Here is a 24,196-nt window from a genome sequence, read left to right as displayed (position 1 = left end):
AAAATGTCATTGGAATTTTGATCAGGATGGCATTGAAGGTATAGATTGCTCTGGGTAGCATAGACATTTTAACAATGTTTATTCTTCTGATCCATGAGCATGGAATATTTTTCCATCTTTTTGTGTCTTCTTCAATTTCTTTCATGAGTGGTCTGTAGTTCCTAGAGTATAGATCCTTTACCTCTTTGGTTAGGTTTATTCCGAGGTATCTTATGGTTTTTGGTGCTATTGTAAATGGAATCGTTTCTTTAATTTCTCTTTCTACAGTTGCGTTGTTAGTGTATAAGAAAGCAACTGATTTCTGTGCATTGATTTTGTATCCTGCCACATTACTGAATTGCTGGATGAGTTCTAGTAATTTGGGGGTGGAGTCTTTTGGGTTTTCCACAGAAAGTATCATGTCGTCTGCGAAAAGAGAGAGTTTGACTACTTCTTTGCCAATTTGAATACCTTTTATTTCTTTTTGTTGTCTGATTGCTGTTGCTAGGACTTCTAGTACTATGTTGAACAACAGTGGTGAGAGTGGGCACCCTTGACGTGTTCCTGATCGTAAGGGAAAGGCTCTCAGCTTTTCCCCATTGAGGATGATATTTGCTGTGGGTTTTTCATAGATGGATTTTATGAACTTGAGGAATGTTCCCTCTATCCCTATACTCTGGAGAGTTTTAATCAGGAAAGGATGTTGTATTTTGTCAAATGCTTTTTCTGCATCAATTGAGAGGACCATATGGTTCTTTTCCCTCTTCTTATTAATATGTTCTATCACACTGATTGATTTACGAATGTTGAACCACCCTTGCATCCCGGGGATAAATCCCAATTGGTCGTGGTGGATGATCCTTTTAATGTTTTGTTGGGTCCTATTAGCTAGGATTTTGTTGAGGATTTTGGAATCCATATTCATCAGAGATATCGGTCTGAAATTCTCCTTTTTGATGGGGTGTTTGCCTGGTTTGGGGATTAAGGTAATGCTGGCCTCATAGAATGAGTTTGGAAGTTTTCCTTCTGTTTCTATTTTTTGAAACAGCTTCAGTAGAATAGGTATTATTTCTTCTTTGAATGTTTGGTAGAATTCCCCAGGGAATCCATCAGGCCCTGGACTCTTGTGTTTTGGGAGGTTTTTGATCACTGCTTCAATCTCGTTACTGGTTATTGGCCTATTCAGGTTGTCAATTTCTTCCTGTTTCAGTCTTGGCAGCTTATAGGTTTCCAGGAGGGCCTCCATTTCATCCAGATTGCTCAGTTTATTGGCATATAGTTGTTGATAATAATTTTTAATAATTGTTTCTATTTCCTTGGTGTTGGTCGTGATCTCTCCCCTTTCATTCATAATTTTATTAATTTGGGTCCTTTCTCTCTTCTTTTGGATAAGTCTGGCCAATGGTTTATCAGTCTTATTAATTCCGTCAAAGAACCAACTTCTAGTTTCATTGATCTGATCTACTGTGTTTCTGGTTTCTAATTCATTGATTTCTGCTCTAATTTTAATTATTTCTCTTCTAATGCGTGGCTTAGGCGTTGTTTGTTGCCTTTTCTCCAGTTCTTTAAGGTGTAGAGTTAGTTGGTGAATTCGGGACTTCTCTATTTTTTGAGTGAGGCTTGGATGGCTATGTATTTCCCCCTTAGGACCGCCTTTGCAGTATCCCATAGGTTTTGGACCGATGTGTTTTCGTTCTCATTGATTTCCATGAATTGTTTAAGTTCTTCTTTGATTTCTTGGTTGACCCAAACATTCTTGAGCAGAGTGGTCTTTAGCTTCCAAGTGTTTGAATTTCTGCCAAATTTTTTCTTGTGATTGAGTTCCAGTTTTAGAGCATTGTGGTCTGAGAATATGCAGGGAATAATCTCAATCTTTTGGTATCAGTTGAGACCTGATTTGTGACCCAGTATATGGTCTATTCTGGAGAAAGTTCCATGTGTGCTCAAGAAGAATGAGTATTCTGTTGTTTTAGGGTGGAGTGTTCTGTAAATATCTATGACGTCCATCTGGTCCAACGTATCATTCAAAGCTCTTGTTTCCTTGTTGATTTTCTGCTTAGATGATCTGTCCATTGCTGAGAGTGGAGTGTTGAGGTCTCCTACAATTAACGTATTGTTATCAGTAGGACTCTTTGTTTTGGTTAACAGTTGGCTTATGTAGATGACTGCTCCCATGTTGGGGGCATAGATATTTACAATTGTTAGATCTTCTTGTTGGATAGACCCTTTAAGAATGATATAGTGTCCTTCTGTGTCTCTTATTACAGACTTTAGTTTAAAATCTAATTTGTCTGATATAAGAATTGCTACCCCAGCTTTCTTTTGAGGTCTGCTGGCATGGAAGATAGATTTCCATCCCTTCACTTTCAGTTTGGATGTATCTTTAGGTTCAAAATGAGTCTCTTGTAGACAGCATATGGATGGGTCCTGTCTTTTTATCCAGTCTGCAACCCTGTGCCGTTTTATGGGAGCATTTAGGCCATTCATGTTGAGAGTGATTATTGAATTAATTGTCATCATGTTGCCTGTGAAGATGTTGTTTTTATAGATTGTCCCTGTAAATTTCTGTTGTAGATCACTCTTGGGGTCTTTCTCCTTTTATAGAACCCCCCTTAATATTTCTTGCAGGGTCGGCTTAGTGGTCACATATTCTTTCAACTTCTGCCAGTTGTGGAAGCTCTGCATCTCTCCATCCATTCTAAATGAAAGCCTTGCCAGATAAAGTATTCTTGGCTGCATGTTCTTCTCATTTATTACCCTGAATATGTCTTGCCAGGCCTTTCTGGCTTGCCAGGTCTCTGTGGATAGGTCTGACGTTATTCTGATGTTTCTCCCTCTGTGAGTAAGGAATCTCTTCCCCCTAACTGCCCTTAAGATGGTTTCCTTGGTTCTAAGATTTGCAAGTTTTACTATTACATGCCAGGGTGTTGGCCTGTTTTCCTTGATTTTAGGAGGGGTCCTCTCTGCCTCTAGGACTCGAATGTTTGTTTCATTCCCCAGATTAGGGAAGTTCTCAGCTACGATTTGCTCAAATACATCTTCTAGCCCTCTCTCTCTCTCCACTCCCTCCGGGATTCCAATTATTCTGACATTGGAACGCCTCATGGTGTCATTTATTTCCCTGATTCTATTTTCATGGATTCTGAGTTGTTTTTCCCTGGCCTCCTCTTTTCCCTTTTTATCTATTATACTGTCTTCCAGATCGCTTATTCTCTCTTCTGTCTCAGTTACCCTAGCTGTTAGATTATCTAGATTGGATTGGATCTCATTGATAGCATTTTTAAGTTCTGCCAGTTCACCTTTTATTTCTGCCCTTAGAGACTCTATGTTGCCATTAATTGATTTCTCCATTCTAGCTATTGTCTTCACAATTGCTAGCCTGAATTCCATCTCTGACATCTTGGTTATATCTGCATCCATTTGTGAATTGGCAGCATAAGTCATAATCTCTGAGTCTTTTCTATTTTGGGCGTTCCTCCTCCTAGTCATTCTGTTGATGGGTGTTTGAGGGAATGTATAGAGTCCAAATTATTGACCAGAACCCAAGCAAGATGCACCTGTTTTCTTGGGACCTTAGGGTTGCTGGCCTCTTGTTTTCCCAGCCTGTCTTCTGGGGCCTGCCGCGCTGTTAGTCAGGCAACCCTGTTTGGGCGGAGTTGCCCTGCGCCCCTGTGGCAAGGGATGGGCTCAGCGGGAATCAGTTTTTGATGCTTTTGTTCTCTGACGGCTTTCCCTGGTGGCTTTCCGCGTCTCTTCCGCGAGTCAGAGCAGAAGAGACCGTTTCCAACCCTCTGCCTCAGAGCAGAGAGCCCGCAGTCTGTTCTTCAGTGAGCTCTCCAGGCCACACTGTCTCCGTTTCTGTCCCTGCTGCTATAAACTGCAGCGTCCTGGGTTGTGCGCCCCTCTGCAGTGCTCCCAGTCCTGCCTCCAGGTCGGGGCACGTCTCTGCCCTTTGTGCTTCTAAAACCACCAGCCGCTCCCAGTTCGCGTGCATGCGCGCACACGCGACTCTGCCGCTTGGGGTCCTGTCCCAGGGACTGCAGTTTGCGTGCGCCCAACTCCTCCGCTTGGGGTTTCCACCCTGGGGTTTGCAGTTCACCGGCACGACCCTGGCACACCGGGTTTCCGTCTGGGAGGCTGCAGTTCGCATGCGCGTGACCGTCGCTCCGGTTTCTGTCTGAGAGGCTGCGGTTCTCGTGTGCACAACCCTGCCGGTCTGGTTTTCCACCCCGGGGGCTGCCCTAAAGTCCTTTCCCGAGGCTACCGGTCTGCGAGTCTGTGCCCATCTGCAGCGCGCGAGGCTGTCACTCACCGGCGGTATAGGATCCCCATGTCCAGGCACCCTCCCGCCTCCGTTTATCCTCCAATATCTGCCCGCGGAATCACAGCTCTCCGCTTCCTACCTTAAAACCAACCGCCTGCGATATTCCTTTTGTAGAGATCCAGATCTTCTTACATCTCAGGCTGGTTTCATGGGTGCTCAGAGTGGTCTGGTAGAAATCCAGCTCAATTCCGGGGACCAGTTGAAATAGGGTCCCCTACTCCTCCGCCATCTTTCCCCCCTCCTCTGCTCTGTTTCTAAATGTGACTTAGCTCACACTCAGTTGGCCACTGGCAGAATGTTATCAGTATGACATGGATATTGTGTTGGATCATTGGTGGTTCTCCTCAACCCTTTGCCATTTTACACCATCAAGCAAGGTGGCAAAGTACCTTCACACCTGCCCTCAGACTGCTGAACACAGCAAGACCTGGATGGGTGCAGTGCAGTGTCCAAGGTGAACATGATCCAGCCTCTTCCTGGCTCAGTTCAACCATCTATTCCAACTTAGAAGTGCTTATTGGGTAGTTCTTCCCAATCTTTGTGATTTTTTTTTTCCATTAAACCAAAATCTACCTCCCTTTTTTTTAAGGTTAAGTCTTGTATTTACTACACCTATATTTTGAAGATTTAACATTTAACAAAAACTATGTTAGTGTTATTGTATTGTTACTATTTTTGTTAATATCCCAGTTATCAAGTTGCATGTATTTTCAGTGGTCTGCCCCATGTCTGTTTTGCCCCTGAACTTGAGAATTTTTAGGGTGTAATTTGAAAGAATAAATGGTGAGAGAACAGAATTGTCACTATTAGATGAGGGAGTGGATTCATAGCAAAGTTTCCCCTCCTGAGTGCACATCCTAATCACTTGCGGAGCCTTATAAACTTTAAATTCCTATGATCCACCTCATGGTCTTTCAGGGGAGGGACATATAATCGTGGTGTTTTTAACAAGCTCTTTGCAGCTAGCTAGGAACCATCTTGAGGAGCTGTGATTTGAAATCACTAGATAGATGACCTCTTAGCTCTGCAATTCTAGATGCCACTGCTTTCCCTGCCATCTATTAGGAGGAGGCACATGCAGTCCTTGGACTAGTGAAGCAGTAAAATAAGAATTTCATTGTTGGCATGGACAGCTGCCCCTACCACAGTGAACTTTAGGTATTCAGCGCAGTGTGTATGTTAGAACCCTGGGAATTTTGTAAGATCAGCATCTCTGCTTCAAATCACAAAATTTTTCATACCACCGAGGTTAAGCTCTCAAGAACATTGTGTTTATTGGGCTTTTTTAAAAGGTAAGCTTATCTTTCAGCCAGAGAGAAATTTGAACAGATAAGGAACATTACGAGTCCAAAATGCAAACTGGGAATAGAATGTCAGTTTGTGACTCTTTTCATCACAGTGAACTCCCCATTGGCACAGGACATTTCGATGTTATCGAAAATCTTGTAAGAGCTGTTATGAGGATAGGAAGGGTGGAGCGGGTCAGCAGGGAGGTGTGTTGACTCTGCAGCTGGTCGTTGGCCTGGGACTTGCGCAAGTCAATTTTATGACCATTAATTTCAATGTCCTTTTCATAAAATTTACTTCAAAGGCCATTGCAATCTTGTCTTCCCCCTTGAGTAAATGTAAAGTCCATGGTGACTGCTTAACAGACAATTTCAAGCAGGCAAATCTTGAACTTTCCCCACTAAACAGGGATCTAACTTTCTAGAAAGTTATCTATAGCTATGAAATGTTTTCTCAGTCTTGTACTAAAGCATAAATAGGCAGCTGAGCTACAGGCCTACTGCTGTCGAATCTTGATAAGAGAAATGCCAGGAGGTTTGAAGAAGAAGAATAAGAAAAACCTGGTATAAAGCTGTGCTTCAGTACTCCCAGCAAATTATGGGATATTTATAACCCATCCCGGGTTGTCTCGTGTGCAGGCAGGCTTATTGCAGCAGAACAAAGATTACACCCTCCCCTGCGTACTTTAGATGTCTGGCAAAACTAATTTAAAACAGGAACCTTAACTCACAAATCAAAGATGAAAAAATATTCTTTTTAAACATTTCCTTGAAATGGCTAGGACCGTTCAACAGCTGCCTTCAACTGCCAATGAATTAGAATCTCATTAGAACAGCAAGTGATGGGGCGCCTGGGTGACTTAGTCGGTTAAGCGTCTGCCTTCGGCTCAGGTCCTGATCTCAGGGTCCTGGGATCAAGCCCCACATTGGGCTCCCTGCTCAGTGGAAAGTCTACTTCTCCCTCTCTCTCTGACCCTCCTCCCCACTTGTGCTCTCTCTCTCAAATAAAATTTAAAAAAAAAAAGAGAGAGAGCTTTAAAAAAAAGAGCAGCAAGTGATACATTTTGTAGCCAAGAACACTGCACTTTACAGCTACTGGCTTCAGAGTCGTCACCATTTACTTTGATTTCTCAGCCTTGTGGTCTTTATGACAATGAGTCAAACCAGGATTGTGTTTTTCCAGTCCTTTTCTGGACAAAGGAAATATTTTTTTTTTAAAGATTTTATTTATTTATTTGACAGAGGGAGAGACACAGCGAGAGAAGGAACACAGGCAGGGGGAGTGCGAGAGGGAGAAGCAGGCTTCCCGCAGAACAGGGAGCCCGATATGGGGCTCGATCCCAGGACCTGGAATCATGACCTGAGCCGAAGGCAGACGCTTAATGACTGAGCCACCCAGGCACCCCCAAAGGAAATACTTTTGTGTGTACAAAATCATACGGCCTGGGGGTGCCTGGGTAGCTCAGTTGTTTAAGCATCTGCCTTTGGCTCAGGTCATGATCCCAAGTCCTGGGATCGAGCCCTGCATTGGGTTCCCTGCTCAGCTGGGAGCCTGCTTCTCCCTCTCCCTCTGCCTGCCGCTCCCCCTGCTTGTGCTCTCTCTCTCTATCAATTAAATAAGTAAAATCTTTTTTAAAAAATCATATTTTCTGGGATGAATTTGTATAGGTAAGACAGGGTTGAAGATTTATCCAGATAATTCAAAATAATAATAATTATGTGGGAAAGGAAAAGGGACTGAAAGCCAGTCCCTAATGGAAACCAGAATCCCTGTTCCCCTCCACCCCAGCAAGAGAGAGAGGTAAATACAGAATTTTTACCAAACCCTGAATTCTCTTAAGTGATCAAGACTGAATTGAAACTTTCAGAAGTCTCTAGGCTACTTCTTGAATGAGAGACTCTAATCAGGAAAAATCAAATGAATGATTTCACAGAAAAGTCGCTGAAAATATGAGCAAGAAATAAGAGGAGAGGAAGAATTGAGGGGGGAGAAATGGGAGAAGAAAAAAGGAGAACAAGGATGCAAAGAGAGGAGAGTTTCTGTGGTACGTTGTGTATAGCAGCTTCTTAGAAACATCATCAGACAATGACTCTTCCTTTTCCAGGAAATTAAATATTAAAACATTTGTTAGTTCTTTTTCTACTCTATTGTGAGTTCCTTTTTGTATGATTCCTCTTCTTCCAGAGTATTACCACATACCTAGCACATAGTAGCTGCTCAATTAATTGGGGGAAAGGAAGGTGGCAGGGTAAGATGAGCTTTTTGAATTTTGAATTTAACTAATTTTTTGAATAACTATTTTATTCACGTGTGTTATGGACTGAATTGTATGTACCTAAAATCCCTATCTTGAAGCCCTAGGCCCCAGAGTGAATGTACTGGGGATAGGGCCTGTAAGGAGATAATTAAGGTAAATTGAGGTCATGAGGGCAGGGCTCCCATGCAATATGACTCATGTCCTTATAAAAAGAGGGAGAGATACGAAGAGTGCTTGCACACCGAGAAAAGGCTCTGTGAGGACACAGCCAGAAGGCAACTATCTGCAAGCCAGGAAAAGAGGTCCCATCAGAAACCAATCCTGTTGGCACCTTGATCTTGGTCTTTTAGCTTCCAGAACGTGTGAAAACAAATTTCTGTCATTTAAGCCACCCGGTCTGTAGTTTTCTGTATGGCAGCCCCCCAAAGACCAATACAACATGGTTCAACAATTTGTGAAAGTAAGTAAAGGAAACCTCATTTAAAACTGAGTCAGGAAATCCTGAAGGGGGAGCTCTCACGCTCGAACTACTCATTGCAGCCCACATTGCCAACAAAAAAAAAGAAGGCACGTTAACAAGGGAGGACATTTTTCACATAGGAATTTCATCTCTTGCTCTTCAGAGAAAGGACGATCCCTTCCTGCCCCCACAACAACGCGCTAATCACCGCTTGCAGCCAATGAGAAACCACCACAACCTGAGACTCTTGTAACTCTCCACTGAACTTTGTTTTAAAACAACCCTCTCCAATTTCCTCCTCAAACCTAATAAAAGCTGACCTTCCCTTTCTCTTCTAGGACTTGCCCAGAGTTCACCATAGCCTGCATGTCCTGAATTGCAATTCTTCTGCTATTCTTGAGTAAACTCATTTTGCTAGTAAAATAACGGGCTATTTTATTTTTAAGATTGACAGATTAAGCGCTCCTGGCTGGCCTAGTCAGTAGAGCATGCGACTCTTGAGCTCCACCGGGTTGAGAGTTTGAGTCCCACCTTGGGTGTAGGGATTATTAAAAAAAAAAAAAGACTGACAGATTAAAAAATAAAATGTCTCACTATTACCCTTGTCTCTTTCTCAAATAATGTGCCCTTCCCTGCCTGTAAATCAGTAGGCAGACAGTTGGTCTGCCTGAAGGTTTCCTTTACTTACTTTCACAATAGTATGAGTCTATAAGAATATTGTAGATGTCTATTAGCAATGCAATGAAAACTAATGGGCTGTGGCACAGTGATGTTCTTATGACCGCAAGGCATACAGGGCTTTGAACCCTTGCCCTCTTTTCCTCTTACCTTGGGATAACTTCCAATTTTTTTTATTTTTAAAAATAGATTTTAAAAAAGTCCCTCTGCCAGGTTATCAGCAACTATTGTAACTGCCAATGTGCTACCACGGGCATCTGTTCCACTTGTTGCTGATTTTACCAACTCTGTTAAAATTGTTCACAAAATAGGAGTCAGTAAGACTGAAGCAAGAGCTAAGCTCTTTTATACAAAGGAAACACACAGGCTTTGATCCCTCTTCTGCATTTTCAGAAGTCTTTTGTCTTTGTTTTCCAGTTTCTAGCTTTATTTTGGTATTTGGGGTTGCTGGACAAGTAATTTCCAGTTAGCATTTTGTATTCGTAACTGACCAGTCCTCCTCTGTGATTTCATGTTCTCAAATTTACTGGCTTTGCCAGGAGATGGCACTGGTTTGCCCAAGAGCTTAGAGTTAATGGCCTCATGGTGCTTGCCTTTGAGAGTTCTACAAATGTCCACTTCTCAACCCGTCAGTTCTGTGTGACTCCCATGTGCTTTGATGTCTTTTCCTGATGGTTATTACAGAAAACTAGTTGGAGCAATATATTAACAGTTAATCAAGGAGCCCCTTTACTTAGGTGTGAGCCTTCCATCATTAGACATGCATGTGATGGTCTCTTGAAAGGTTCATGATGAGCAGCACTTGGGCTGAAGGCTAGACTTTGAAAGCCCCCCCACCCGCTGCCTGGCAAGTCTTGTCACTTTTACAGATCACAACAGACGGTAGAAAACTGTTTCTTAATACTCCCTCCTAGTCTAGAAAGGGAGCAGCAACTTTCTTGCTCCTTAGTTTAAACTTAACCATGCAACAAAATATGACTGTTTCCTCATTCTTAGTCCAATTAGGAGAACCAGCCAGGCCTGCATGTACCCTTAGTTCTTGAGACACACAAGTCCAGAGTCTGACAGGCCTGAATTCAAATCTGAATTCCAGCACTTACTGGCAAAATGCCTGTATTCAAGTTTCTTAAGGTCTCCAAGTCTCATTTTCCTTAAATGTAAAATAGGAATACTACTAGTAGCTACCTCATAGGGTAGGTATGAAGGTTAAATGAGATGGTCTATGTGCAGAACTTCTTATGGTGCCTTGAGTATAGTAAGCACTCAGTAGCTCTGCTTCATTAACCCCTTGGTGTCCAGTGTCTAGCACAGATTCACCAGAGGTGGCAACTTTTTGGCCTGAAGACCAATTTAGGATATATTCAATATTTATGAGCTACTTTAAAAGTGGAAATTTAAAACACACTTGGGTCTCTTGGAGAGAATATATACCCATACAAATTAAATTGCCTGCTTTATTTAATACAAGAGTGTCAGAAAACAGCACTGCTTATTACCCACAAAATTTTTGCTATCATGATACAACTCTTCAATCTTTCATCCTGAAATTAGCTCATGGGCCAAAAGGGGCTCTTAGAACATGGATCGTTCAACTTGGAAACACAGCTAGTAGGCTGACAGATAATTTGACTGACCGGACCAACCCATATCTTGTCATCATCAATAAACAACAGGTAGCACATGAAACCATATTCCATACATTCAAGATCATTGCTTCAACTCTCATTCTCTTCTTACAACATAAAATCTTTTGCTTAACAAGACCCATATCCTTCTTTTGAAAGTGAGTCTATAGGAAATGTTTTTAAATGGTGATCTAATGCAGATTTTTTTTAAAAAGATTTTATTTATTTATTAGAGAGAGAGTGTGCACAAGCGCAGGGGGAGTGGCAGAAGAAGAGGGAGAAGCAGGCTCCCTGCTGAGCAAGAAGCCCAATGTGGAGCTCGATCCCAGGACCCTGGGATCACGACCCGAGCCGAAGGCAGACGCTTAACTGACTGAGCCACCCAGGCACCCCTCTAATGCAGATTTTTGAAACAGAGCTGGTCCTGAGGATATGTATTATTAGGGCCCCAAATGATGCCAGTTAGAGAATCGTTGCCTTAAAATATACAGAAATTGGCTTTTCAAACTTCTTAAGCTTTCTGTTTTTTCTTCTGTACATTTTCCAAACAAGAAATTAGTATAATGTTAATCTAGAACAGCAATTTCAAACCCCAGGTGCCACCTGGTTCAGAGTCCTACTTTGGGGTTGACACCAAATATATGGAGTGAGGCTCAGATCGTTCTGACTTTCTTCAGGAATCACTCTTCTGGAAATCCTGATTTCATCAGAGCTTTTGCAATTGCTAAATAGTCTTTCTGAATAGGAGGCAAATAAATATCTTTCTTTTTTTCTTTGTTAATTCTTTTCTTCAAAAGTAGATTATCCTAGTGTGGTCTTAAAAGAATACCTGATCTTAAACTTTTATCTGATGGAGGGTACTTGACATTCTGAAGGATAATGAAACATCTGGAGCCTTTAAGACCAAGCTAGAAATTTTAATTTTGCAAAAATTTTTAATACTCTAGGATCTGGATAAACAAATCCCATTCCCTATGCTGAGTAAAATCAGACAACTGTCCTAGTGCAATAATCCAGATTTGAAATAATCTTCAGCCCTTCTTCACCCCTATAACCAACAACCTTGAAGAAGCACATTTCACTTTGCCTCAGTAAAGCTGTCTTTTCCCCAGGGTAGGCCGTTTTCCATGGCCATCACCTCAACTACCTCACCTACTCTTTAAGTTAAATGACTTGGCTTCTACGTAGCCAAAAGGGCTCAGTTATCTTAAAAATTTCATTGGTTTCTTATTAAGTATCTTCAACAGTCACATACGTGAGGACAAAAAATACTTCTCTGAAGGTCACTGTGAAGGTGAAACTCTTATAAAATTACTCAGGGCTCAATATTTAACTTCTCAGCAGGGATAAGTGTCCTTCCTGTAAGAAGAAAATACAATATTCAGTGAATGTTTATTGAGTCCAAGTCTTAGGTCTCAAGGAGGAAGGACAAATAAGGCTTAGGACTTCACCAAAGTCATGAGTAGGAAATAAACACTTATTTTAGTGACTGTAATATGACATGATAAGGGCCATACTAGTAGGTGTTGAACAGTGTGCTGTAAGAGCCCACACAGGAAATTATTTACTCTGCCTGAGAGGTGAGAGCTACGGTGGAGGCTCAGGGAAAGCATCATACAGAAAGTGACAGCTGCATTTTGGTTGCAGATACTCTCTGATGATTGAAGGAGTCTTTTTTGTTTCAGATAGTAGGAGTGAGGGAGATTGAGTGGTGAGGAGGAAGGTCTACTTGTACATGTCCATCTTCTGTGGAGTACTGCATTTCTGAGAGTTAAAAGTTGATACTTTAAACTTTCATTTAAGATCAGTCCTATGGTTTTCAATTGGCAATAATTTGAGTTGTCCCAAATTACTTTTTACACTTGGGTTACACATTGTGATGATGCCTCTGTAGCTAGTGCAAGTGGCTGAACAACTTGCCAAATTTTGAAAAGTAAGTCATCAATCCAAAGAGTGTGACATTGAATGCACACACAACTGAGAATTACAAATGCCATTTCAGTTCCGGATTCTTCATCTAAGACAATTTGCCAGAACCCTTTGCATAAATCAATAGTTAAGATTAGTTTTAAAGTTTCCCAGTGATCTAATGGTACAACTTCTCTGGTTATTGATTATGCATAAGCATACCTATCTATACAGAGTCTCATCAAGTTATCCAGTTAATATGCTTAGACCATTGTAAAAAAAAAAAAACAAAAACACAGGAATTTTCAGAGAAGGGTTAATTATTTCTAGAAGTGTTATTTCACTTTCTTTCTCCAAATAATTTTACTGAATAATCACTCATAAACTCTATAAAGAATTCATCTGGTGGTCTATCAGGTCATTTATCTGGAGCATCTTGTGACAAAATAATTCTTCTGACTTTGCTCTGAATAATTTCTGTGAGTTCACTTAATACAGACAGAATTCTCTTCCCATCTGACTGAGGAATGCCTTTAAACTCTTTTAATTACTCCAGGCCACATTCTTCCTGGATAGCATCAATGTATCTGTAACTATTGCTTCCTTTAATGATTCTGGTTTGTCACAGTGTATATATAACAATGACCACCTTTCATGGAGTGACCCACACTCACAGTGTTTATTCCACACTATTAATAGGATCCTTAGGACAACCTTGTGATGTATATATCATTATTGCTTTATACAGGTGGTGTTGAAAACCACAGTGCAAGGGCAGTAGGCAAAGGTTACTAAACTAGCACATGTAAACTTGGGATTTTAACCAGAGTCTTTGTTTTCCAAAGTCTATTTTAATAAGACTCCCAAAATAATTATCTGGTTTAGCTAAGTCCTTTGTTTAGTGATAGAAACTACTTTATATGTATTAAGTATACTAGTTAGAAGCATTTAATTGCTAGGGACAAAAAATCCAATCAAGCTAGTCTAGTAAAATGGGACTCCAGGGGCTCCTGGGTGGCTCAGTCGTTAAGCGTCTGCCTTCAGCTCAGGTCATGATCCCAGGGTCCTGGGATCGAGCCCCACATCAGGCTCCCTGCTCTGTGGGAAGCCTGCTTCTCCCTCTCCCACTCCCCCTGCTTGTGTTCCCTCTCTTGCTGTGTCTCTCTCTGTCAAATAAATAAAATCTGAAAAAAAAAAAGGGACTCTATTGGTTCCATTGTCTGCAGGAAAGAACAGTGGTCCACCTGAGCTCAGGCACACTGGAGCCAAGGACTCTTGCTCTGCCAGGTCTTTCTCTCTCCGTCTCTCACCTTTTCTCTTTATACACCAGATAACAAATGCTGTTGAAAATAGGGAGAAAAGGGAGCCCTCATACATTGTTGGTGGGAATGTAAACTGGTACAGCCTCTCTGAGGAACAGCATGAAGATTCCTCAACAAATAAAAGTAGAGAGGGAAGAGTCCAAGATGGCAGAGGAGTAGGAGACCTTAATTTCATCTGGTCCCAGCTATTTAGCTAGATAGCTATCAAATCAGTCTAAATGCCTGCAAACTCAACTGGAGAGCTAAGAAAAGAATAGCTGCAACTCTACAAATAGAAAAGCAACCATTTTCTTCAAGAATGACAACATGGAAAAACTCACCTCAAAAAGGAGAACAAGAGGCAGTACTGACTGCCAGGGACTTAATCCGTATGGTTATAAGTAAGATGTCCAAACTAGATTTCAGAATAACAATTATATAGATACTAGCTGGGCTTGAAAAAAGCATAGAAGACTCTGAGAATCCCTTTTTAGAGAAATAAAAGAACTAAAATCTAACCTAATGGAAAACAAAAAGGCTATTAATGAGATGAAGTAAAAAATGGAGGCTCTAACTGCTAAGATAAATGAGGCAAAAGAGAGAATTAGTGATATAGAAGACCAAATAATGGAGAATAAAGTAGCTGAGAAAAAGAGAGATAAACAACTACTGGATCATGAGGGCAGAATTCGAGAGATAAGTGATACCATAAAGTGAAACAATATTAGAATAATTGGGATCCCAGAAGAAGAGGAAAGAGAGAGAGGGGCAGAAGGTATATTAGAGCAAATTATAGTGGAGAGTTTCCCTAATCTGGGGAGGGAAACAGGCATCAAAATCCAAGAGGCACAGAGAACCCTCCTCAAAATCAATAAAAATAGGTGAACATCCCAACATATAATAGTGAAACTTACAAATTTCAGAAACAAAGAGAAAATCCTGAAAGCAGCTCAGGACAAGAGATCTGTAACCTACAAGGGTAGAAATATTAGATTGGCAGCAGACCTATCCACAGAGACTTGGCAGGCCAGAAAGGACTGCCATGATATATTTAGGGTGCTAAATGAGAAAAATATGCAGCCAAGAATACTTTATCCAGCTAGGATGTCACTCAGAATGGAAGGAGTGATAAAAAGCTTCTAGGACGAACAGAAACTAAAAGAATTTGTGATCACCAAACCAGCCCTACAAGAAATATTAAAAGGGACCCTCTAAGCAAAAAGCCCAAAAGTATCATAGACCAGAAAGGAACAGAGACCATATACAGGAACAGTCACTTTACAGGTAATACAATGGCACTAAATTCATACTGTCATTAGTTACTAGGAATGTAAATGGGCTAAATGCCCCAAATGACACAGCCACAGATTAGATAAAAAAAGCATGACTCATCAATATGCTGTCTACAAGAGACTCATTTTAAACCCAAAGACACCTCTAGATTTAAAGTGAGGGGGTGGAAAACTATTTAACATGCTAATGGACATCAAAAGAAAGCTGGGGTGGCAATCTTTATATCAGACAAATTAAATTTTAAACCAAAGACTGTAATAAGAGATGAGGAAGGACACTATATCATAATTAAAGGGTCTATCCAACAAGAAGATCTAACAACTGTAAATATTTTTGTCCCTAACATGGGAGCAATTATATAAGCCAATTAATAACAAAATCAAAGAAACACATCAATAATAATACAGTAATAGTAAGGGACTTTAACAGTCCCCTCACTGCAATGGACAGATCATCTAAGCAGAAGATCAACAAGGAAATAGGAGCTTTGAACGACACACTGGACCAGATATACTTGATGTACTTCACAGATATATTCAGAACATTCCATCCTAAAGCAACAGAATACACATTCTTCTCAAGTACACATGGAACATTCTCCAGAATAGATCACATACTGAGTCACAAATCAGGTCTCAACTGGTACCAAAAGATTGGGATCATTCCCTGCGTATTTTTAGATCACAATGCTTTGACACTGGAACTCAATCACAAGAGGAAATTTGGAAAGAACTCAAATATATGGAGGCTAAAGAGCATCCTACTAAAGAATGAATGGGTCAACCAGGAAGTTAAAGAATTTAAAAAAATTCATGGAAACCAATGAAAATGAAAACACAACTGTTCAAAACCTTTGTCATGCAGCAAAGGCAGTCCTAAGAGGGAAGTATAGAGCAATACAAGCCTTTCTCAAGAAACAAGTAAGGTCTTAAATATACAACCTAACTTTACACCTAAAGGGGCTGGAGAAAGAACAGCAAATAAAACCTAAACCCAGCAGAAGAGAAATAATAAAGATTAGAACAGAAATCAATGAAATAGAAACCAAAAGAACAGTAGAACAAATCAATGAAACTAGGAGCTGGTTATTTGTTTTTTTGTTTGTTTTTGTTTTTTTAAGATATTTATTTGAGAGAGAGAGAGCACAAGTAGGCAGAGTGGCAGGCAGAGGGAGAGGGAGAAGCAGACTCCCCACTGAGCAGGGAGCATGACGTGGCGCTCAATCCCAGGACCCTGAGATCATGACCTGAGCCAAAGGCAGACACTTCACTGACTGAGCCACCCAGTTGCACCAGTTCTTTGAAAGAATTAATAAGATTGATAAAGCCTGGGCCAGACTTATCAAAAAGAAAAGAGAAAGGACCCAAATAAATAAAATCATGAATGAAAGAGGAGAGATTACAACCACACTGAAGAAATACAAACAATTATAAGAACATATTATGAGTAACTATATGCCAACAAATTAGGCAATCTGGAAGAAATGGATGCATTCCTAGAGACATATAAACTACCAAAACTGAAACAGGAAGGAATAGAAAACCTGAACAGACCCATAACCAGCAACAAAATTTAAGCAGTAATCAAAAATCTCCCAAAAAACTAGAGTCCAGGGCTAGATGGCTTTCTGGGGGATTCTACCAAACATTTAAAGAGGAATTAATACCTATTCTTCTGAAGCTGTTTCAAAAAATAGAAATAGAAGTAAAATTTCCAAAGCCTTTCTATGAGGCTAGCATTACCTTGATCCCAAGACCAAAGACCCCACCAAAAAGAAGAATTACAGACCAATATCCCTGATGAACATGGATGCCAAAACTCTCACCAAGACACTAGCCAATAGGATCCAACAGTACATTAAAAGGATTATTCACCATGACCAAGTGGGATTTATTCTTGGGCTGCAAGGGTGGTTCAACATCTCAAATCAATCAATGTGATACACTACATAAATAAAAGAAAGGACAAGAACCATATGATCCTCTCGATAGATGTAAAAAAAGCATTTGACAAAGTACAGCATCCTTTCTTGATTAAAACTCTTCACAGTGTAGGGATAGAGGGAACATACCTCAATATCATAAAAGCCATATATGAAAAGCCCACGGCGAATATCACTCTCAATGGGGAAGAACTGAGAGCTTTTCCTCTAAGGTCAGGAATATGGTAGGGGTGTCCTCTATCACCACTGCTGTTCAACATAGTACTAGAAGTCCTAGCCTCAGCAATCAGACAACAAAAAGAAATAATAGGCATTCAAATTGGCAAAGAAGTCAAACTCTCACTCTTTGCAGATGATATGATACTCTATATGGAAAATCCAGAAGAATCCACCCCAAAATTGCTAGAACTCATATAGGAATTCAGCAACATGGGAGGATATAAAATCAATGCACAGAAATCAGTTGCATTCTTATACACTTAACAATGAGACAGAAGAAAGAGAAATTAAGGAGTCAATCCCATTTACAATTGCACCCAAAACCATAAGATACCTAGGAAGAAATCTAACCAAAGGATCTATACTCAGAAAACTATCAAACACTCATGAAAGAAATTGAGGAAAACACAAAGAAATGGAAAAACATTCCATGCTCATGGATTGGAAGAACAAATATTGTGAAAATGTCTATGCTACCTAGAAAATCTACACGTTCAATGCAATCCCTATCAAAATACCATCAACTGTTTTCACAGAGCTGGAACAAATAATCCTAAAATTTGTATGGAACCAGAAAAGACCCCGAATAGCCAGAGGAATGTTGAAAAAGAAAACCGAAACTGGTAGCATCACAATTCCTGACTTCAAGCTCTATTACAAAGCTGTCATCATCAAGGCAGTATGGTATTGGCACAAAAACAGACACATTGATCAATGGAACAGAATAGAGAGCCCAGAAATGGGCCCTCAAAAATCTATGGTCAACTGATCTTTGACAAAGCAGGAAAGAATATCCAATGAGGAAGAAGAGAGTCTCTTCAATAAATTAGGAAAATTGGATAGCTACATGTAAAAGAATGAAACTGGACTATTTTCTTACACCACACACAAAAATAGTCTCAAAATGGATGAAAGACCTAAATGTGAGGCAGAAATCCATCAAAATCCTATTGGAGAACACAGGCAGCAACCTCTTCGACCTCAGCCACAGCAACTTCTTGCTAGACATGTCTCCAAAGGCAAGGAAACAAAGGCGAAATGAAGTATTGGGACTTCATCAAGACAAAAAGCTTTTGTGCAACAAAGAAAACAGTTGACAGAACCAAAAGACAGCCAACAGAATGGGAGAAGATATTTTCAAATGACATACCAGATAAAGGGTTAGTATCCAAAATCTATAAGGAACTGATCAAACTCAACACCCAAAGAACAAATAATCCAATCAAGAAATGGGTAGAAGACATGAACAGACACTTCTCCAAAGAAGACATCCAAATGGCCAACACACACATGAAAAAATGCTCCACATCTCTTGGCATCAGGGAAATAAAAATCAAACCACAAAGAGATACCACCTCACACCAGTCAGAATGGCTAAAATGAACAAGTCACGAAACAATAGCGAGGTTGGCGAGGTTGTGGAGAAAGGGGAACCCTTCTACACTGTTGGTAGGAATGCAAAGTGGTGCAGCCACTCTGGAAAACAGTGTGGAGGTTCTTCAAAAAGTTAAAAGTAGAACTATCATATGACCCAGCAATTGGACTACTAGGTATTTATCCAAAGGATACAAACATAGTGATTCAAAGGGGCACATGCACCCTAATGTTAATAGCAGCAATGTCCACAGTAGCCAAACTATAGGAAGAGCCCAGATATCCATTGACTGATGAATGGATAAAGAAGATGTGACACACATATACAATGGAGTATTACTCAGCCATCAAAAAGAATGAAATCTTGCCATTTTTAATGACGTGGATGGAACTAGAGGGTTTATACTAAGTAAAATAAGTCAGTCAGAGATAGACAAATACCATATGATTTCACTTATATGTGGAATTTAAGAAATAAAACAGATGAACATAGGGGAAGGGAAGGAAAAATAAAGTAAAAACAGAGAGAGGCAAACCATAAGAGACTCAACTACAGGGAACAAACTGAGGGTTGCTGGAGGGGAAGTAGGTGAGAGGATGGGGTAATTGGGTGGGCATTAAGAACGGCACTTCATGTATGAGCTCTGGGTGTTATATGCAAGTGATGAATCACTAAATTCTACCCCTGAATCTAATAATGCTTTATATATTAACTACATTGAATTTAGATAAAAAATTAAAATTAAAAAGAAGAAAAAATATATAAGGTGATCTAATTTTAACTCTGTACTTAAAAATTTTTTGTCTGCATTTCTCTTGTTCTTAATTAATTTAATATTATTTATTAAGTGTCTCCTATGTAGCAGACATGCTTCTAGAGTGTTGCCCATAGAGCTCTTGTATCTCCCATACCCCTAAGTCCCCACCATACCCCTTGTACTCAACCTCAAATTGACTGTCAAGTTTAGGCAGATGGGGCTCTTGACCTCCATGGCCTCTCACTCCCTTTTAAGGTCTTCTTTATCTACTTGAATCCTGCACTTTTTTTTTTTTTTAACTTCTTTCTAAAAACAATTGCCCTGATCTTTACATGCAAAATCTAGTGACCCCTAGGCAGCTCTGATCCTCCCTGAGAGCAGTAGGGATGTGACTGTGGAGGGAGAAAGCCGCCCTGGGGCACCTGGGTGGCTCAGTCATTCAGTGTCTGCCTTCTGCTCGGGTCATGATCCCAGAGTCCTCGGATCGAGCCCTGCATCGGGCCCCCTGCTCCGCGGGAAGCCTGCTTCTCCCTTTCCCACTCCCCCTGCTTGTATTCCCTCTCTTGCTGTCTCTCTCTCTCTGTCAAGTAAATAATTAAAATCTTAAAAAGAAAAAAAAAAAAAAAGAGCCGCCCTGCAAAGAAGGGCTTTTCTTTAATACATGCAGGTGTACATGGGGGACTGTAGGTGGTCGGGGAATGGAACTGCAAACACTATAATAGATGCATTTTAGTATCTTTTCTTTTAACTGCATGACATGGTTTCTTTTAAGTGTTTTTTCTATGTTTCAGATACTGAAGAAGGGGGAAGAAGAGAAGGAAAAAAAGGAGGGAAAAAGATAATAGATAAAGGAATGAATGGCAGCTGAGGAATGGGAAGGAAAGAGAAGAGATTTCTAATTCTAGGCAACCTCTCTCTGCCCAGTGACTTCTCTCTCATCTCCCTAAATGCCTCCTATGCCACCCTCCTCCCCATAGGCCACAGTCATGGAGGCCCCATGTTGTACTCTTACCTCTGTCTGCTATTGAAGGTGGAGACTTTAGTTTTGGAAATGTGTGTAGTGGGAGAAAAAAGAATGCAGAAAAATGGTTGAATGCAAAAGGAGTCATAGGAATTAACCAGTAAAATGGCTTAAAATCATATTCTAGGCTTTGGAGTCATTGACATTCTCCTTTAATCTATCAGAGCCTAATCTAGTAACTTCATTTGGGTTTCTCCAACCAAGCATCTCTTCACCAAATATTCCAGAAGAAAGATAACTGACAGCTTTCAAATAACTAGTGTTCATGTATGTTGATGAAATCTACAGGCTTTATTTTTTCTTTAATAATTAATTCATTAATTATGAGAGAGAGAGAGTGCACACACAAGGTGGGGAGGGGCAGAGGGAGAGGGAGAGAGAGAATCTCAAGCAGATTCCATGCCCAGTGCAGAGCCACATGCAGGGCTCAATCTCATGACCTGAGATCATGACTTGAGCCAAAATCAAGTGTTGGACAACTAACCGACTGAGCCACTCAGGTGCACCTACAGGCTTTATTTTTTGAAGTCCAAAGATATTTCATCCTCTATATATCAAAAATACTTCTGAATTCTTGAATAGAGTAAACTTTTATTTAAAAGGGGTTTATGAGTGCAAACAGAATTGCCTTTGAGCTGGTATGAAAGCAAAGTAGGGGGGTGCCTGGGTGGCTCAGTCGTTAAGCGTCTGCCTTCAGCTCAGGTCATGATCCTGGGGTCCTGGGTTCGAGCCCCGCATCGGGCTCCCTGCTCAGTGGGGAGCCTTCTTCTCCCTCTCCCTCTGCTGTTCCCCCTACTTGTGTTCCCTCTCTCATTGTGTCTCTCTCTGTCAAACAAATAAATAAAATCTTAAAAAAAAAAAAAAAAAGAAAGAAAGCAAAGTAAGGAGTCTGTGTGTATTTGCAAAGAAATGTCAAAGAATTCGCACACGCTGGGGAAAGGTATAGTAGCTCCCTGCCTTGCCTGTCGCCGAGGCTCACAGAAGCTTAGCACAGGGTTAGAAGAAATAGATGTGCAACTCACATGAGCATCAGGAGTTTCCTTTTATTGGAAAACTTTTGCAGTTTTGGAGGTCTCTATAAAGACCCAAGCTGTAGTTTAGTTCATAGGCATCTAAACCTGGCGCTAGAAGCAGTTGAGATTTTACACTGGACCTGTCCAGAACCTCATCAATAGATTTTCTGAATGCCTTCTTATTTTTGACAGTTGCCTCACTCAAATTGAGATAGTCTTTTAAGTTTTTGCCTAAACTGGACTGGCATCTTTCAGTATATTGGTAACATTGTAAAATCCACTTATTTTTTTATTTTTGTGGATTTCTATTTTCTTTTTTTTTTAATCCACTTATTTTTAAGAACATGTGAATTTGAAAAAGAGCATATATGTAAAGTGTTGGATTAGGAAAGTTCCCTACAGAGTGTCTGGATGTGTTCAAACTATAGCATTTGGCAAATACATAGCTGTCACTCGAAAAAGATAGCTAATGTGCAAGTTAATCTGAAATATCTACTTGAAGTCTGATATATTTTTTCCAAGTTGGTTGGAAACTCAGCAGTTCATGCTTCAGGGTTAGAGGGGAGGGGAATGAAGGGAAGTGTTTCCAGTAATTTAATTCCATATACTTTAATTTTACATTGAACATTAGAGAGCTCCCCAAGCAAATGTTGAATATTAGCCTACAATTTAAATTAGATTTAATGTGTGTCAGTTCCCAAATAAGACTGCAGCTACACTGGACACTAAACAGTCATTCTTGTTTTAATTAACTCTAATACCCAGGCCCAGATTCATCTCTATTTTGGACCATGAATAACCAAATACTGATGACCACCTTTGCCAATTAAAGCTGTTGTCTTAATCCTTTTGGTCTGCTATTACGAAGTTGCAGAAACTGAGTGGCTTGTAAACAATAGAAATTTATTTCTCATAGTTCTGGCGGTTAGGGAGTCCAAGATCGAAGTGCCAGCAGACTCAGTGTCTGGTGAAGGTCTGCTTTCTGGTTTATAGATCGTACTTTCTCACTGTGTCCTCACTGTTGGAAGGGGCTAAGAGCCCCCTTGGGTCTCTTTTGTAAGGGCACTAATTGCCTCCCAAAGACCCCACCTTCTAAAATCATCATTTTGATCATTAGGATCTTAACATAAGAATTTTTGGGAGACACGAACATTTGGACCATAACAGCTCTAGATCAGATGTCAACAGGATTTAGGGGATTGAGATAGGATAGTTTTTTGGGGTTTGGATCTGGAGTTTACAAAAATCTTTCCTGGGACTAAAGCAGAGCTAAAATTGGTATTTTAGCTTGGTATTTGAAATCCATCCTTGGTGTATAGATGGGGCTTTGAAGAGGACTAATTCTAATAGACGCTGTTGGTTGCCCACCCTGAATCCTTTCCATTAGAACCTTGATTTTGTTTAGGTATATCCTTGTCTCCCATGCAGTCATGTGTTTCAGAAGAAGCTGACCCCAAATCCAGCTCTAGGGATGAGCTTGATTTGCTTAAATATCAATCACTTGCTTTGGTAATATTTGGTTCAGTGGTGGGCATGGGACTCAACCTGGCCAACAAAACTAGAGGCACAGTCTGCTGGGTGAGGGAGGGAGAGGGGTTCTGAGGAACATTCTTGAGAGAGAGTTATAAGAAGATACATTTCTGTATTCCTCTGAATGTTATTGTGTCTGAATATGATGCCTGGAACAGCTGCAGCCATTTTGCTACCAGCCTGAGGGTAATGCTGATATTGAGAAAGCAGCAGCAGAGCTGGAAAGAACCTGGGTCTTTGATGACAATGATAAGCCACTGAGTCAATTAACTACCTCTAGACTTCTTCTTTTGTGAGATAATAAATTTTCCTATTGTTACACCATTGGGTTCCTTTTACTGCCAGCCAAATGGACCATAACTGATAAAATTGTCCAAGCGGATTTGGAGCATTAATTGATTCCACTGCTGAAATAGCTTTTCTTGTGCCAGAACTTAAAATAATGTACGTTTTAACTATTTTATCAAAGATGAAACTATATGAGACAGCTTAGCAATTTTGAGCAAGAATCAAAGCTAGTCTGTGTGATCTAGGGTGATCTAACAAACTTTAGTGTCACTTATTAAATCGGGCTAAAAACACCTCTGTTTCTCAGGAGTCCTTTCAGAATAAATTCATTTATATAGTTTTAAAGTACTTTTAGAAGAAAGATATGTTATGAATTCAAATAATTATAGCCTTTTCTGGCATGTCTTTATATCTACATAGGAAAAAGTCTTCTAACATTTCCTCTTCTGAGTCTATGGGGTAATCATGCTTGCATGCTATTGTAATTTCAGTTGTAGTAAAGAAAAAAATATTTAAGGATCTTATAGAGAAAATTTTAAAGATGTACTCTCCAGATCCATTCGCCTTGTACTTGTGGGACCAAATACCCACACACATGTAACACATTAAGCATTATAGAATTTCACTAGATTTCCGATGCACTAGTTGAGTATTTACTCTGTGACATCATGCAAAAATCCATAGAATGTTTTTGAAGCAGGTTTGAAGAAGGAAAGTAAAATTCAGGTATTTTAAGAGGAGAAACATACCATGCTTGTGGATAGAAGGATTCAAATGGAAACATGCTAAATTTTCATTAGCAAGAGAATGAATGACTATTTTGGAATATTAAATAGCATTGAAAAGTACATACATTTACATAAATAGAGTATACATGTATGCAAATGAATAGAAAAAGAAGGTTCAGAAGAATATATGCAATATAATTGTATTAATATG

This window comes from Mirounga angustirostris, unplaced genomic scaffold (assembly GCF_029215605.1).
Source record: "Mirounga angustirostris isolate CCGP_5_RB_7025 unplaced genomic scaffold, mMirAng1.0.hap1 SCAF_4, whole genome shotgun sequence".
NCBI classification, from domain to species: Eukaryota; Metazoa; Chordata; class Mammalia; order Carnivora; family Phocidae; genus Mirounga; species Mirounga angustirostris.
Note: the sequence above shows the minus strand (reverse complement) of the source record.